Source organism: Sarcophilus harrisii, chromosome 1, assembly GCF_902635505.1.
Source record: "Sarcophilus harrisii chromosome 1, mSarHar1.11, whole genome shotgun sequence".
NCBI lineage: Eukaryota > Metazoa > Chordata > Mammalia > Dasyuromorphia > Dasyuridae > Sarcophilus > Sarcophilus harrisii.
This window is the reverse complement of record NC_045426.1, coordinates 174,883,355-174,898,333: the sequence shown is the minus strand read 5'-3', so window position 1 is coordinate 174,898,333 and position 14,979 is coordinate 174,883,355. Positions and strand designations below refer to the sequence as shown.

At 34.5% G+C, this 14,979-nt stretch overlaps 1 protein-coding gene across 1 annotated transcript in view; it reads left to right on the top strand.

Moving 5' to 3' along the window:
* The window catches only part of HAPLN1 (hyaluronan and proteoglycan link protein 1), a 98,340-nt gene that overhangs the window by 11,016 nt on the left and 72,345 nt on the right, over positions 1-14,979 (top strand). The window lies entirely within an intron of this gene.

Below are 14,979 nucleotides of genomic sequence, written 5' to 3'. Positions count from 1 at the left end.
AGGTGGAGAGAAACAGAGAGAGACAAAGAAAGATAGAGACAGAGACAAAGACCCAGCAAAGTTCAGTTAGCAATGGGAAGAGTAAATTTGTATAAAATAAATCCTACAATTAATTTTTTTTCATGTAAGGTTCCATCAGTGGGAAATAAGGATAGGAGCTTTAGTAGTATAAGCTCTGATGACTTGCATTTTAAAATGTGTGTATGTGTATATATACAGATTTGTATTAAAAATCAAATGAAAAACTGTCTAGCTCAGCCATTTTTACAGATAGAAAATATCCATACCTATATTTCCACATAGTCTGTTCACTCTAAGAGATAGGGAGAATGTCATTAAGCTTTATAAAAATCTATCAAGCAAAAATGAATCCCAGTTACAATATTTTAAAATATCTTTTACATTATAAAAAAAAAATGAAGTTATGCCTCAGTGGCAATATGGAAATAAAAGCACTTTATATAAAAAGCCATTAGATAACAGAATTCATATTCAAAGTGTGCTAACTAAATTTATATTTTAAGTACAGAGTATATGAAAAAAAAAAAAATACAGCTACAGCTACCCCTCAATCATATAGTGCTGCTATGCTGCCACCTAGTGGCGTTTAGTGATATTGGACAATTAAATTCATTAATCATTTTATACCCAAAACACAGAATCCCAAATGACTTTGTCTGAACATTAAATAGCTTATAAATTCATGTTTTATATATTTCATTAAATGTTCTGTAAATTGTTATTAATGGTGAGAAAACACTGCCCATATTAAAAAAAACAGACTTCTCTTAAAACATACAATGCAAACATACCAGAAGAGGATGCATATTTCATTTTCAGCAAGGGTCAATGCATCCCTTATTGTATACTGTATTGAATTTATTAACAATTACTCAATATTGAACTAAATGATACTCCTCAGCGAAATTTGGCTGTGCTAACTTACAGAAATAGTTTAAACAATTTGATTAAACAGAAGTTACTAGCCAACCAGCTACATAGTTAGGCAAGCATTTAGTTACCAATCATGACTGTCAAAATAGTTCAAGAAAGTCATAAAATTACATTGATTTCACAGCTAAGACCTCCCTTCTACTCAGCACCACAATCCCACAACTGCTAACTGCCAATATCCTACACTTTTGAGATATTAAAGAGAATAGAGCATAGGGAAAGGTTAAGAATAATAATGATAGCTAACATTTATATTGTCCTTGTTATGTGCCAAGCACTATGCTAAAGACTTTACAATTACCATATCATTTGATCCTCACAAAAATCCTGAGTGATAGGTAATATCCCCGTTTTACAGACAAGGAAACTATGGTAGACATGAGTTAACTGATTCATCTAGGGTCACATAGCTAGCAGATCTGAGACCAGATTTGAATTCAGAAAGGTAAATCCTCCTCACTTCATGTTTGTGCTTTATATACTGCATTACCTAGTTGTCCTTTCTTTGCAAAGTTAACTAAGAGAGATGTATATAAATAAGATGTATATAAAAAGAGAATGTAGAAGTCAGAAGTACATTGTGATTAGAACATAGAGTTTATGAAGAGTAATAGTGTGAAATAAAGGTGAAAAGGATAGATTTTTACAAATTATGTAAGATCGTTTAATTTTTTAGTATTAGTAATAGGGAACCAGGTAAGGTTTTTGAGCAAGGAGTAATATGACAAGACCCATCTATTAAATTTCTCTAGAATAGTTGATGGTGTTCTTATCAAACAAAGTTAACAAAAAAGCAGATCAATCTACATAGTCAAATTAAATCAAAATTAGTGTGATTATTCTGGTAATTAAAGCCCTTCCCTCCATACAAATGACTTTTGTGATTTAGAATTATAGAATCATAGAGTTGAAATCATAGAATCCACCCTACAGTTCAATGTAGAAACCTTCTTAAAATCATGTGTTTATTCATTAACTCCCTCATTCAGCAATCACTCAGGCCATACTACGTGATAGACAGTGTGCTAGGCACCATAGTAGGCACTGTAAGAGATGAACAAAAAAATAGTTTCTGCCCTCAAAGAACTAGTAGAAAACAAAAATTATAATACATCTTAAGAAATGCTGTTGTAAGTAAGAAATGCTACAGGAATTCAAAATTACTTAATTTTGATTTGAAAGAGCTGTAATGGTTCAAAAAGGAGATGGCACTTGAGCTGGACTTTGCAGGACAGATAGGATTTTGACATGTAGAGATGGATGAATCAAGAGGATTCTTTAAGCTGTCATTCTCAGAAGCCCTATGGACACATGAAGAATAGTTACGCATTTTAAGTAATTTGTCCATCTTTGGGATCATTTTTCTGGATTGCTTCATCATAAGGAAGGATAATAATTATTGTTATTTGATATGTCTGACCAAAGTCTTCTTGCCATGAGCAAAAGTAGCTTATTTTTGTAGAGAGAGACTGATAGAGAGGTCTCAGCTACAATTATTGGGTACAGCTGTATTAAAAGGAAAATTCTTAGGCTAGAACCACTGAGAAAGCAGCCTGAGGGAGCATATCTCACTAAGAGAGTTGGTAAAAAGTATTCACAGGCTCAAACAGAAGTTTCAGAATTTGTATGCTGAGATTGCCAAAATGAGATTACAAAAATAATAGCCTAGTCCAGTCATTGATTACAGATTCTTCCCTTCCAATCTTTTTTTCTGAAGGTGCCCTGTCCCCTGAACCTTCTACCTATCTTTAAAGGTGGCCATTGGGAACTAGCATTTGGAATTCTCTCCTATATCTTTATGACTGTGGCAAATGGCTTTTACAATATGAAAGTTAAGAGGCACTAATCTGGAGAGTTTTTAACATTCATAATAAGATTCCTAATTGTTTGGAGATACTTTCATTACAATCCAGATGGAACCTCAGTCATATAGAGAGTGAGCCAAAGGAAAGAGTATTGACTATTAAATCAAAGAGCTTGGGTACAAATCCTACTTCTGAAAGTTCCTCCTGATTCTCAGGCCCCTCATCTATAAAATTAAGGAGTTTGACTAAATTGCTTCTGAGGTCTATTCTACCACTATTATCTTCTGAAGGAAGGAGTCCCACTAATTACCTGCATGAGTTCTGCCAACTGAAAGCCATCGTGGGTGAGAAGACACAAACAAAAACATTTTGAAAGGGATAAACTTAAAGGATCGTTTAGAAAAATAATTTTTTGCTCTTCATTATTTCATGCAAGTCCTTTGATGGGTTTTTTTGTTTTTTAAAATCATTGAGCTCATCATTTCTTATACAGTAAGAGCAGTATTGTTTAAGAATAACTTTGAATGAATAAATTATTTTGAATATTATAAATAGCCAAATTAATCATAAAGAACAAATAAATATGTGATCTGTATCTAGAAAAAGAACTGATAGTGTGTATAAAATAATTTTATATGTATATATCTAGTTGGGTCTAATGTTAGCCATCTCTAGAGCAAGGCAGAGTGGGAGGGAAGGCAGGATTTAAGGGGGAAAAAAAGAAATCTTTTTTTGTTGTATATGGACCATCAAGTTGCACAAAGTAGATTTGTGCTTTCATGATAAAAGATTCTTTTTTTTTTTTTACTATGTTATGGAAATGCTTTGTTCCATAAATTAAAAATATTTTTTTTAATGAAAATCACTCTGTGGTCAGCCCAATCAATATAAATATACAACTGATAGATCTCAAACCTATAAGTTAGAGAGATGTCTACTCCAAGCATGTGAAGACTTTCCCTAGAAGAATGAGTAGCAAAGAACAACTTGTTCCAACATGAAAGTGGCTGAATCAGGCACTGTTGAGTATTTAAAGCTTGGTCAGATATTAAAAATGCCACTGCATGCCTATCACTTAGTCATCCTGACTTTTGTCCTGCCACTGGACTTTGATGATTCTGGAAGACAGAGTGAAGCTGATGAAGCTTGTGCAACTCTGCTTTATTTATGTCCAATCCATGTGTAATGACATCAATCTCAATGTCATTGATCTTCAAAACAAAGGACAAATAACATGCTTTCCAAAGATGCATTTGAATTTCTTACAACTACATCACCCTATAGACTCATATTTTTTGTGTGAAAAATACTTGGGTTTTCTTGACACAAACTCACTCTTTCAGGTGTCCAATATCTTCCATGTCTTAGTATTTTTGAGTCCAAGTATAAGATTTGAAATTATTTCCTGTTTATCTTATTAATCCATCCCATAATTTCAAACTGAAAAGATAATTGTCACAATGCTATCTGTCATTATGAAAATACCTCCTTATTCCTGAATTCTCATTGAATTTTAGTTTGTGCCCAATATCACATTTCATCCCTGTAGCTCTACAATCTCTCAGTTTGATGATATTAACAGAATATTCAAGGGGAGCGTTTGATAATAATGCTCTTGTGATAAAATAGAGGTCTTTTTCTTTGTGTCAGGGACATAAGAACTAAATGCCAAAACAAAGTTAAAACTCTTTTGTGAACAGCAGAGACAAGGTTCATTGATCATCTTTTATGGGAACTTCATTTCATTATAAAGCAATACTATTTCAAATTAATCTTCAGAGAGCACAATGAGGGAAGCCTTAGGTCTTCATTAAGTACTTGCCTTCTTGTTAAACTCTTCAATGGCATCTGAAGGTAAAGACTTTTTTTTTTAATGGATGACAATTTGGTGTAACAACTCAGTTGAAGCTTAGTTGTTTTCAAAGAAAATGCACATACTGCCCAAATGTAGTATTCTGGGGAGAGAAGGAAATCAGAATACATTTTGAGGCATTTAAAGGGGAGGTAATTCAGTCTAACTGAACTGGAAAATATCTGGACCTTGACAGTCATTTTGTTTCTTTGCTTATAGGCACCTTTTTCTCTCCTTCCTGATATTATTTCTTTTTTTTCTGGTAGACACTAGAGAGTGAAAAGGTGTATTATTTTGTTATTGTTTTTGGTTTTTGATTTGATGGTGATGGTGCTGATGGTAGTAGTTTTACTTCAAATCAGTATTTTGAATTCATAAGTGGTATGGATGGTACTCCTTGAGGTGACCTAGACATTTATATTCACTTCATATAACTGAATAGAAGTGAAGGGCCCATGTTGCTCAGTTACTGACAGGACCCTGGCTTTTCCTGGTGTCTTCTTGGACATCTTGGCGATCCTGCCTCTGAGAAATGGGAAAGAGATGAATGTGATAAAGGTTGGATCTGACTTGCCACAAGGAGGAGTTGCAGTACTCTTTTTAATGTTGTAGGCAAAGTGAGTGTAGTGTTGTATTCTTAATCAGAATCAAGATATTATACATGACAGTATTATTGTCTTATTATTTACTAAGACTATTTTGGAGCAAGGAATAAATCAAGCTTCTTTTTTTAATTCTATTGGAAAATAGTTCTTTTAATTAAAAAAAACATTTTATTTATATAATTTACTAATACTGATAATTATCTTCTGTCTGAACTCCTAAATGAATCACCCTCAGATATTAAAGGAATAGCCAAATATGCACTTAACAGATTTTTGTTTGATTGTTGGATGAATGAATGAATTAATTAATAAACCGTCTTCTTTCCTCAGGGCCATTATGATGAATTGACACAATCTAATAAAAATACCCCAACACGTATTCGTCCAAAATATCCCTTCATGACTGTGATCATAGTCTTGGTTTTCCGATTCATGTTGTAGATTAGAAAAGTAGAGGGGATGTGGCATTGTGGGGCAATATTCCATAGAGTCAACCCTGTCTGCTTGGCAATACTGTAGCATTTTGACAATCATGTAACTGAACTGAGAAGGTAACTTTCTATTGATAACAAGACTGAACTTTCTTTATTCAAAATTGACGTGCCCCTTTAAAAGTGGTGGCATTTTCAGTGATCCTCGGATCTATAATACATCCTAGAATTAAAAGTTTGACTTTTGTCTCCAATCCTCAAAAAGATATGACTTTCATTTTGGTAGGTGTAACAATATTCCAACCATAACTTCTGTCTGCCTCTTTCCCTCATTCCTTCCTTCTCTGTGTGTCTGACTTTATATCACTTTTTGTTTAGTTCTCTCTCTCTCTCTCTCTCTCTCTCTCTCTCTCTCTCTCTCTTTCTCTCTCTCTCTCTCTCATCTCTGTCTTCCTCTGTGTCTTTCTTATCTCTCTCTTTCTCTGCCCCACCTCTCTCCTTTTCTCTCTTTACTTGGTATGGATCTGGCAAATTAGGTAACCTCACATTAAATAAGTCAGTCTAATAGAATTTTAGAAGAAATACTGATTTACATTGAGTTTATCCTATTTGAATGGATGCTTAAATGCTTGAACTCTTGGATTTACTAGAAGTATATTTTTAATTTTGTAGAAGTCATTTCTAATAAATTTACATATTTGTATTGAACCACAAATTTTACCAAAGCTCCATGATGTTACAAATCCTAAATAGTTACCTCACCTATAATAGGCTGGTGGAGGTTCTATGTGGGGAAAGCCTTTGAAAGTCACAGCCTAGAAAAAGTTGAGCTTCAAATTCACTTCTCAGAACACTATTAACAACAGTGGGAATTCCCTGATGAAATATTTCTCAGGACCTTCTACTTTACTGTTCTAAAATAATATATGATTTGTTTTAAAAAAAAAAAAAAAGGAAAGGAAAGGAAAGAAGTACCTCATATATACCTGACAATGTTTTAATGACTGAGTCATAGGATTTTTTTTTCTTTTTTTTTTTAATTTAATAGCCTTTTATTTACAGGATATATGCATGGGTAACTTTACAGCATTAACAATTGCCAAACCTCTTGTTCCAATTTTTTACCTCTTACCCCCCCACCCCCTCCCCTAGATGGCAGGATGACCAGTAGATGTTAAATATATTAAAATATAAATTAGATACACAATAAGTATACATGACCAAAACGTTATTTTGCTGTACAAAAAGAATCAGACTCTGAAAATATTGTACAATTAGCTTGTGAAGGAAATCAAAAATGCAGGTGTGCATAAATATAGGGATTGGGAATTCAATGTAATGGTTTTTAGTCATCTCCCAGAGTTCTTTTTCTGGGCATAGCTGGTTCAGTTCATTACTGCTCCACTGGAAATGATTTGATTGATCTCGTTGCTGAGGATGGCCTGGTCCATCAGAACTGGTCATCATATAGTATTGTTGTTGAAGTATATAATGATCTCCTGGTCCTGCTCATTTCACTCAGCATCAGTTCGTGTAAGTCTCTCCAGGCCTTTCTGAAATCATCCTGCTAGTTGTTTCCTTACAGAACAGTAATATTCCATAATATTCATATACCACAATTTATTCAGCCATTCTCCAGCTGATGGGCATCCACTCAGTTTCCAGTTTCTAGCCACTACAAAAAGGGCTGCCACAAACATTCGTGCACATACAAGTCCCTTTCCCTTCTTTATGAGCTCTTTGGGATATAAGCCCAGTAGTAACACTGCTGGATCAAAGGGTATGCACAGTTTGATAACTTTTTGAGCATAGTTCCAAACTACTCTCCAGAATGGTTGGATTCGTTCACAACTCCACCAACAATGCATCAATGTCCCAGTTTTCCCACATCCCCTCCAACAATCATCATTATTTTTTCCTGTCATCTTAGCCAATCTGACAGGTGTGTAGTGGTATCTTAGAGTTGTCTTAATTTGCATTTCTCTGATTAATAATGTGAGTCATAGGATTTTAAAGTTCAAAAGTATTTTAGGCATCATAACATACACTCCTTAACTGAAACAAACATTAATACCCCCCTACAAGACTTTCAAAAAGCAGTGATAGATCCTTCACTTGGAGGCTTGTAGTGGCAACTCACTATTCACAAATACAATCCATTGTAATTTGATACAACCCCACTTGCCAGGAAATTCTTCCTTAAATTGAGCAAAAAAAAAAAAATCTGTCTTCAAGTAATTTTTATTCTTTGGTCCAAGTTTTGTCTTCTGGACCAAAGTAGTCAAAGCTACTAGAACTAACCTTCAAAATAAAAATCTTCAAATATAAGGACCCTGAAATAACCCATAGATTTAATTGCCAAGCAATTATCAGTAATTAAAAAAAAAACTCATGAAGAAGAGCAAGATTTCCAAAGGGTAAATGGACCATTTAAATTTTTAGAAGGAGAAGAAATAAAAAATTTAAAAGTATAACACAATGAATTTGAAGTAAATTCCTTATAGAATTCTAGAACCCATCATCAAAAAAGGAGGTCTGTGGAACATTAACAAAGAGAAACAATAAGCTGACCAAGTTCCTCTTAAGAAAATCCTGTCAAAATATTTTTCCTATAGATTCATAGATTTAAAGTTCAATGTGACCTTAGAATTCTACTCCCTTTTTTTTGGAAGGAATATTGAGACCTATTCCTTTGTTTTACAGATATGGAAGCTAAGAATAGAGAAGTTAAATAATGTTCCTAAGGTCACATACCTAATAACTATCTCAAGCAGGTTTTGTATTTAAATGTTTCTGGCTTCAAATTCCAACCAATTATTCATTACACTATGTTCCCTATTTTATTCTTTATGATGATGCTGTTACTCATAGAGGAATGCCATAAACATAACATACTTGGATTTCAGCAAAGAATTTGTCAAAAAAAATTGCCATAGCTTTATGAATAAGACATAGAATTTAGGTACAGTTAGTAAGAGAGAAATATAGGGAAATAGGATGTTAAAATTTAAAAGAGGAATTTCATTATTCAAAATCACAGAGGCAGCATAGTTTGGGGAGGATGCTAAGGTTTATGACGTGACCATCCCAGTGAGTAATTGAAAGGACATAAAGATGTAGGTTATAGGAGTTAAGAAAGTTATTATATTAGAAAACCCAACTATTCGAGGGGGCATCACTATATAGAGTGTCCCAAAACTCTTAACACAGATTTATTTTATCTTTGACAACCTAAAACTATACTTATATGTTTGGAATTTCGTGTGTGTGTGTGTGTGTGTGTGTGTGTGTGTGTCCTAAAGTATTAAGATAGGGCAGGAGTGGAAATGATAACTCTGATCCAAGTGTTTTATGAGATCCATGAGAAAGTAGAAGATGGGAGGGATTAAGGAGATGAATTGTATTTAAGAAATTTGACGAGAGTAATATAAAGGGATGAAATGAACCTCAAAGGAGGAAAGATTGTTGGCTATAAGTAGCAGTGAGAAAGAAGCAGCACAGCTCCTTTTACTGCTGGAGCATGAGAGGAATAAGCAAAGATTCAATGTCTTACTAGGCAAGTTTCTATCAGTATAAGAAAACTAAAAGAATATAAAATGAACATATCTAGGATAAAGATGAGTTATTGGCAAGAGGATATAATAAGAAGTTGGAGAAAAGATGACAGGGATTGTAGAAAAGTACAACTGAAGTGGATAGGGATAAAAAAAAAAAAAACAAGAAGAAATAGTCAAGTAAAATGATTTTCATCTCACCAGATGGAAAGTGAACCATCCTGATAAGAGTTTGCTGGTTGTAGTACTGGAGAACTTTACTATCCAGAGTCATATGATGATTTATCACAATCAATCAAGGAATAGTCTACTATCATTCCAAGCAAATGGGAGTTAGGGTTTTAGGCATCAGCTTGGGGATAACACAAAAGTTCTTTCCAGTCTTCAGGGTCTATAAATAACTAGAGTTTGGATCCTGGAGGCCAGATTGAACTCACAATGGAGGCCACCAAGTCCTTTGGCTCATGCCTAAATATGGGATGAAAAGCATCTACACCAAATCCTACATATGCAGCAAGCATTGACCCAGTAGTCTGAGTCTCCAGAAATACAGAAACTCTAATACCTTTGAAACTCTAAGGTTTGGTTACACTCTCTGAAGGATGTGAGTCAACTTCAGTTTAAGCCTGCCACCATTATAAGTACAAAAATGAATTTGAGAAAAAAAAAGTTAAAATGCTTGGTGGGAAAAATGGGAGGAAAAGTTTAAGAGTGTGGATTGGGAAAACAATATCAGCTCTGTTCTACTCTAGATTTGGAGAATGGTAAAAGTGAGAGAAATTTCAACTTCACATAACCAACTCTCTCATTCTAGAAATGAGAAAATGTATACATCCAGGTTTAGTGACATGCTTGGGGTCAGAGTAAGATAATAATGAAGCGGGACTTGAATGTGAAATCCTGTTCTTATCCCACTATAACAAACTAGTCAATCAATCACTTTCTTTTTATTAAAGAGCTATTATGTGTCAGGCACACTGCTAAATTTTAAGGATACAAAGAAAGGTAAAAAATGTTGCTGTTCAGAATAAACTTAATGTAATGGCAACTATGTATAAAATGGAAGCAACTATGTACAAACATGTTATATACAAACTAAATTGAGTGTGGACTCAGAAAGAAGCTACTAGCATTAAGAAGATCAGAAAAGGCTTCTTGAGATTTTGGCTGACACTTAAAGGAAGTATGAGCTATATGGATGTTCAGGGAGGACTAGCACCTCTTGCATGAGAGCTTGTCAAGCCCTTCTCAGGGATATTCATGCATCTTTGGAATACGCCCAATTCATACCTGTGGTTCCAAGAAGCTGTAGCATACACAAGTCACATTCCAGTAAACTGTATCTGTAGACAGGTTAAACCAGATTGAAACCAGTTGGTGTGCTAGGGAGCTATCTACTTCAAGCATGTAAAGACTTTCCTTCAGGTAGAAAGAATATATAAAAACAAATTGTTCCAGTGGTCACTAAGGAGGCTGAACCAGGCACAATGGAGCTCTTAGAGCTAGTCAGAGATTGAAGATGTCAAGGTCATGCACTTCATCCTGGGCTATCACCAGCCATTCTGACTTTTGTCTTGCCACTGAACTTCAGCTAGTGTGGAAGAGAGAGTAGGGGTGATGACTTTGCCCAATTCTGCCTCATTTAAACCCAATTCATGCACAAGTGGAGATATTACCTATCATCCCCTACTTTAAACCAATATTATGATATTACTGTTCTTCAAAAACAAAGGATGAACAACAACAAAAGAAGCATGAAAGACAGTTAGTGAAAATACTTGGAATCAGGAGAAGGAGGATCTTGTTCTAGGAACAAAAAAGAGACCAGTGTGACTGAATGTTAGATTGTTTGGAAGGGAACAAGATGTAAGACAGATTAAAAGATAAGAAAGGTTCAGGTAATGATAGACAGAAGTAAGATAAAATCTCAGATATTTTCTTTTCCTCAGCTTCAGTTTGGTCCTTAAAAAAACAAACATAAAAAGCTATAGCTCTACTGATAGTATTTTCATTAGAACTCTGTGTTCCCCTTGGATATAAGCGATTCTGCACATCTTGCTGTTCAGAGATCTGTGATTTGGTTACAAAGTTCAGCTGAGAGCTTTCATACAACCCTCCATTAGGAGGTTTAAGCAACCATGGTTTAAAAAGCAGTTTCTAAGATAGAGACAAAGAGTCCTTTAAGCATATGCTTTTTGTGCTGTTTTTGTTATAGGATTGTAAATGTAAAGCAAATGACATTTTGTAGATTAAAATAAACACTATGTATTACATACAACCAAAGATTTACTGAGTGCTGGGAACAGAAATCATGTGTTGCATGCAACCCCTGTTTTTAAGGAAAGTTGACCAATGTAGTCTCCATTAGCTGAAGTTTCTGGGTGGTCTTAGAAAATAACCCTGACAAGAAAGCAAAGCACTAATAATACCTTAGATGTAAAGTAATATCCACTCTTTAACTTTGAGGTTAAAAAGGAATGAATGGCAACCTGGCTTTTTCAATTAATACAATAAGTTCATATATTTAACCTTCTAGAAAGAACACTGTAATGTAAAGCTATAATATTATATTGTTTTTATTTATCATCTGACTTTGGTTTAAAAATGACCACAACAACACAGAGGGTATCAAAATATAATAGTCTATTTAAAAAATCAAATTGCCACGTTCTGGGATAAGATATCCAAATCAAGTCAAATCAGTAGACATTTATTAAGCACCTACTATGGGACCACCATTTTGCTCAGTATTGAGGACACAAAGAAAAAAACACAATCCCTGATTCTAATCTGTAGCTAATGTCCCAGTCACTAATACAGGTAGACAATGTGTGACTTACAACCAGGAGAAGTAGTAGCAGCATCAGGTTTACTTATGTATACTCCTAATAGGCAATTTGGTGATATTTGCTCAGATTTTGACTCCCAGCAAGAGAATACAGAATATTCCTGTTTATGTCAGGGAATTACGTGAGAGAGAACATGAAAACAATGATATATAAAAAGATAGATAGAGACAGGATATAGGGAAGATTATCTAAGAAGAATGACATTATACCCATATCCAAAAGTCATTCCTTATGAAATGATTATGTGTACCAGATCTGTTACTCTAAAAAAATTGTACCCAGATCTGGATTCATATCTACTCCAGTATTGCTCTCAACTCCCATTTTGTTTTTATTGTTGTTTTGGTTTGTTTCTAAATATTAATGTGTCCTTATCTAGTCAATAATTGGCACAAAGGCAATGTTAGGGTAGTTAAAAAAAAAAAAAAGGAAAAAGAACAATTTTCTTGAAATAGAAAAGCAGGGAAAATAAAAGACTAGTCTCCGGTATACACTTAACTCCACAAACTAAAGTTAACAGATCTGCCTTCCATATCTGGCCTGATAAGGTGCCCATACTAGAAGAGCAAGAAAATTATGCCTTTCTAATTTGTCCCTTTTGGGTAGCCATGAAAGGTGCAGTATATCAGCAGCTGTTGATCTAGTAGGACAAAGCTGCAGGAACTGGCAGGGTAAATCCTAGATCATTCAGCTACAGCAGTCATGAAGCCATCCCAGTGCTGCTTCAGTGCTGCCTCCTCAATGCTCAGATTCCATCAGTAGACATGAAGAAGAAATCTGAATGTTTATAAAGCCTATGGGAGGGAATCCTTAAACTGACCAGTTGCTTCCTTGACTGGGTTTCTCCCTCTGCTTTCTGACTTCCCCAGAGATCCTTTTCAACCCATCCCCATCCCCTTCTCAGATACACCCTAATGCTTTGTGTGTTTTGTGTAATCACCTGGGACAGACAGGTCATTACCCCATCCTCAGAAAGTAAATCTTTCATATCCCAAAGCATTGTGGGAGTATAACATTATCTAGAGATAGGACCCTTACACAACTGATAATATTTAATGAGTAGAAAAGCTCTCAAATTGTAGCATTGTGATTGTCCTCTGATCATTTATATCCACATTTGTATCAGTTCCCAGAACTAAATTTTTGCTTAGTCAGGGCCTTAAGCTAGAGGTTCATCACTATTTTTGCATCATGAAGCCCTTTAGAAGTCTCATTAATCCTATGAATTCCTTCTTAAAAGAGAAAAAATATTTAAACATAAAATAAAATTGTTGTTTAGCTATTGAACCTTCATGACCCTGTTTGGGATTTTCTTGACAAAGATACTAGAGATCAAAGATACTTTGCCATTTCCTTCTCCAGATCCATTTACAGACGAAAAAATTGAGGCAAACAGTTAAGTAACTTGCCCAGGATTGCACAGCTAGTAAAATATCTGAAGCCAAATTTGAACTCATGAAGATAAAGTCTTCTGATTCCAGACTCTAGATATTTCAATCTATCCACTAAACCATGAAGTTGCTCTTCAAATAAAATACATAGATTTAATAAAGAAACTATTTACATTAAAATATAGTTATCAAAATTCACAGACCCCAAGCTATGAACTCTTTTCCCAAGTAAAATTATTCCTTTCCAAAGTCTCCCTTTTCTCCTGTAGATAATTTAGCTGGAGAGAAAAAAAAAAAAAATACATGAGAGCAGGAAGGCCTTTGGGTTCCCTTCAAACCACATTACATAGACAGTTACTAAGTCTGCTAATTCATAGATCTGGTATTGAGGTTATGGGAACTAATATTAGCAATCTCCTTCACAGTGTCTACAATATAGGAAAAATGGAAAATCTGTAATTTGATATATTAGAAGACATTCAAAATGTTCAGTTTCAACCTGACTTTCATTCTTTCACTTTATTATTCCATTCCCTTTCATTCCCGTGGGGAGGAGAGAGAAAAGCTAGCCAAAAGCCTAGATTTGGGCCATTTGGGGGGAAAAAAAAAACTTTGAGCTAGTATTCTACCTGATGGACTAGTGGTTGGAACCAGCTAATGATCATGGTTTTACAGCTCTAAATAAAGTAAATAGACTATTCAAATAAAGTAAGGCATTCAAACATCACAGAACATCTCTGTGTAAATGGCATGAATGGCTGTGTAAATGCAGTGCTTTTGTTCAATAATGTACTTCAGCATAGGACTTTTTAGTTTCAACATACTCCTGCTTCTCTGAAGCTTAACCAAAGGTCAGGTAGCTGAAGCCACAATATCATTTTCCTCTAGACACTTTTTTTCCCCTTACTTCCATATATATGGATGCCAGAAAGAAGAGGAACAATTATTGACCAAAAAACCTAATATAATATTATTTTTTATACATTCCTCTTTCTGGAAAGGTAGAGAGCCTACATAGTATAATGGGTAAGGCTTTGGACTTGGAGTTAGGAAGAGCTGCATTCAAAATCTGCCTTAAATCTTCATTAGATGGATAAGTTTAACTTAACTTCTCTGTGCCTTAGTTTCCTCACCTGTATAATAAGGAAGTTGGACATCATGGCCTTTAAGACCCCCTGCAGCTCTAACATTATTATATTACGATCCTACAAAAGTTTATTAATAGCTGAATTTGGCCTATTCACCAGAATTGGTGCATCTGGTATCATTGTTGTACTTCTATAACTTTACTCATGATTAAATAGAATTTTACTTCCCACATACATACTCTTGTGAGTTATATAGTTCAGGAATTATGATACCTAGTTTACTGAAGAGGAAACAGGTTAAGAACGTAAATGATCTATTAACCCATTTCTTCTTCTGTAAAATTACCTTATTAAGATATTTACTAGTTAACAACTGATGAATAACAACTAATGTGCAATCTTATGAACAATTGTAATGCTGTAGAAGATATGTGTAATCTTCATCAACCA